Source organism: Lissotriton helveticus, chromosome 4_1, assembly GCF_964261635.1.
Source record: "Lissotriton helveticus chromosome 4_1, aLisHel1.1, whole genome shotgun sequence".
Classification (NCBI taxonomy): Eukaryota; Metazoa; Chordata; class Amphibia; order Caudata; family Salamandridae; genus Lissotriton; species Lissotriton helveticus.
Genome location: NC_136063.1, coordinates 1,499,157,210 through 1,499,161,212, shown reverse-complemented (window position 1 = coordinate 1,499,161,212; position 4,003 = coordinate 1,499,157,210).

Genomic DNA, 4,003 nt, shown 5'->3' with positions numbered 1-4,003 from the left:
TTTGGCAGTGCGGCAGGCCGGAGGGACCATTCAAAAATAAGGAGTACAGACAAGACAATACATACATGAGTGCAATAAAAAAAGAGAAAGTTCAAAATGACATGTCTTTTCCAAAACAGAAGAACGGAGCCCGTCAACTCCCGTTCATGGAGAACCAATCAATTCAGATTTCCAGACCAACAGATACCAAAATCAGGAAGTCCAGAGACTACCAAGAGACCGTCGGACAGGGGTTAACCACAGACCGTCCTACAGACTATCCTGCGATCCTCCTGGTTCACCCTCAGGACTATTCTGACTGAGCCCGCTGCCTTAGCGTCACTTCAGATGTGTCCCAAAGGCTACCCAGGTACAATCACAGGCTTTTCCGAGAGCAGTCCGGCCGGGTGCGCACCACACTAGCCACACCAAGGCGTCCGATCAGCGTCTCTATTATTCACCAAACAAGTCCGTGGAGAATCTGCCCGTGCAGCCACAATGCCGCCCCGTCAGACCCCCAAAGTTCTCTGTGGTACATCGACCACCAAATCCAATGCAGTTAACTGCTTCAAAGCGCCGCTCAACAGCGTGTTCCAAAAGAAATCAATCACAATTCACTCACCTGGTGCACGCAGGTACAATTGCGTATTCTCCACTGGCAACTCCTGAAGACCAACACGGTCAGCTCCTGGGTTACGCCCGTAGGACTCCGGCGAAGGGTCACTAGCAGCTGGGGCTCCCCGATCATGAGAGCGGAGTAAGTCAGAATCTCTGGTCAGTCCTCCCACTCCACTAGAACTCCCCTTTTCTTTGTCCTTTCTACCCAGTTACTGGAGGACGACCTCAATGCGGAGTCCCACCAGAGTCGCCAACTGACATACCATAAAAAATAACATAAGGAGCTGTACCTACCAATAGCCCCAATACCAATTAACAAATAAAAAGTCAGTTGGCAGTGAAGAAAGTTCAATCGTTTATAATGCAAAATACTCTATAGAGGAGCCTCTCCCATCCTCACCCCTCAGGTACGTGGAGAAGACTGCTGGCTTACACTCAAAACAGCACATATATAATTTCAGGATGGTACATGAAGTCACCGTACATGGAAAAACACTACTTACTCTCTCGGTCCTCGAGGAAGGACCATATATGGCACACATGATTAGTTCAAAGCTCTGCTTAGTTATAATTGGGGAGGTCAGGAGGGGTGACTCCCTTTCGTCCCGGTGTCCGGGAGTACAGGCACGGCACCTTCAGGAATGCGCTTATCGCACCCGAAGCCGGATGCGACCTTGAGTCCCAGGACAGAGAAAGAATAGTGTGCATTCAGCTGCTCTCAGTAACTCAACTGAACTGGGACCTGAGAACCATTGGAGAGCAAAACGTGATCACTGCTCGGGCCTGTCGCTGACAGAGAAAGATGGCGTCAGCATGGTTCTCGGCCTACTGGATGTAAACAGAAGACACAAACAGCATATACTCTTACCAATTAGCTAGAGCAGATGTAGGTTAGGCATTATGCATACTTGGATGAGAAATATATATAGATACATCATGCTAATATAATATATATGGCTAATACTATTAATGTAGGGGAAAATCGGATTTTATCCCTCAAGTGTGTGAGAGCAACTGTCAAAAATTTGGGGTCTGGATGGGGCGGGCCATAGAGGTTTAGGATTGTGAGAGTAGTATCATCAATAGTAAGGGTGAGTAATAACCAACGACCCTCTGTATCATGATGTTGAGAGTGCATAGTAATTCAAAGAGACTGATGACAAAGAATTATAACACCATTTCTGTTGGTTGTGGAGGGTGAGGAGAAGATTTCACAAATGTATTGTTTTTTTAAGTTTGTCAGTCTCCAGTTTATTGAGATGAGTCTCTTGTAACAAAGCTACTTGCCATTTCAAACAAGCTAAATGAGATAAGACACACTGACTTTTGATGGGGCTTTTAAGGCCCTGAACATTCCCTGTCATTATTCTAAGTTGCATTATATTGATGATTCATAATTGCTGTCTCATGAAAAGAAAAAAACAAGGCATATTAGAATAGTAGAAGTGAAGGGAAAGAAAAAGTAGAAAAATAGAAGAAGAAAATGGTGCAGGAGAAAAGGTGAAGGTATACAACCTCCGAAAGATAGATATGCATAAAGATGGCATCTCTAGGGCAAAAGTCCATGAATGCTGAGGAAGAAGAGAAAGGCAAAGGAAAAAACCCTATAGGGTATAGGGACAGCAGAGCACGTGAGAGAGTCAGGCAAAGCACCTTCAGCGCATCCGCAGAAATTCTGAATATTAAGATATGTGGGAGCGAGATCAGAACGTATGATCTATCATTGACAGATAAGCCACAGTAATGACATATGTACATGAGGCATAGAAACTTAGAGGGACACCAGACTAACCATTTTAAACATGAAGGAGGACAGTTGGGGTATTGTGGACAGAACACGAGGCAAGAAGCTATACAAGGATTCCACCAGAGGTTCCTGTTTAGTTAAAAAAACTGGTGATAATTTGCATTAAACTGAACGAAAAGTATAAACATTGGAACAGTGATAAATTATGACAGTCATGTAATAGAGGATACCCCAAAGTCAATGGCTTCTGTTTTGTGTTGGTTAATATGGTTAATATGGTTTGTAAGTCAGCAGACTCATAGAAGGAGTAGAATTTGTCCTTGAAAGTGTGTTTCAAGCGGCATGGGTGGGTGGACTAGACCATATCTGATATTCAAGAGCTCCGTGTGACTTCAGCGCCTCGGTCGGGGTTAAGAGAGTTTCTGAACTTCTTCTACCAGTCCTCCTACATTCTTGGATGATGGAAGGCAGCCGCAACACAATAATTCCTGCATTTCATGTTTTAAAGGCATTTCCAACAAAACACCAGCACCTCGACAAGCATTATTGGGGCCACCATTTTCTCTTCAGTCAACGCACCTGCAGTGAATTTCTACACTATGTGACCCTTACTTCTCGACCTCTTGCAGCGCTCGGAATATTTTTTTGATGCTGGAAATGTTGGCGCACTGCTTTTATTCAAATGTGAGGGCAATATTAATACGTAATTACTGCTTATGTGTTTTCCTTCATCTATGCTCTATTTATGTGACTTTCTTTCCTGAAGCTCCATATCGCTATGCTCTGCTCCACATGAGGCAAACAACACTTTGTTATAATCTTTGAATTTGGTTCCTACTATCTTCTTTTTTACTCTGACCATATTACCTGCTTTCTCTTGTTTTTTACTCTGGCCTCACAGCCCTATATGGGGCGATCTCGCAGAGTGGAAAGTGGTAGTAAGCCATTCTCGTTCTCTAAGGCTGCACATTAACTTTATTCATTGAGCACTTAGGGCCAGATGTAGGTAATTCTTTTTTTCCAACTCCTAAATACCGACTCATACTAAATCGGTATTTTAGAATCGGAAAACGGGATGTAGGTAAAATTTCGCTAAATGTTACGGATTCATTATCATTCGGAATATCCAATCGGTATTTACCGAATCGGTATTTACCGATTCGGGAAATACCGAATCGGTAAGTCACATTCATTCACATGGGTCTTCAGGCCCATAGGAAGGTAAATACCGATTTGGTAAATACCGAATCTGCAGTTTTGAAATTGACATGTGAGCCTGCTAACCAATAAAGGACACCCTGCACACCCCACAACCAAGGCCCAGAGTAACCAACCAATCAGAATGAAGCACCCCTCCCCAGTACCTGGGAGTGGGCACACCAATGCAGGTGCAGAGCAACTGAACAAACAAAAGGGCAGAGATGAGAGGAGCTGACTATCCAGAGCAAAGCTGTTAAACAGAATGGAGTCTCAGGAAGGGCAAAAGGATGGTGGTGAGCGCAAAAGAAAAATTAAGTTCAGCCCAGCAGAACTGCTGGTGCTTGTGGAAGAAATTGTGAGTCACTACACCCAAATTTTTGGCAAACAGTCTCTGCATGTTGCAGAGTCTGTTAAGAGAAACATATGGCTTGGCATACAGGCAAAGGTCAATGCCATTGG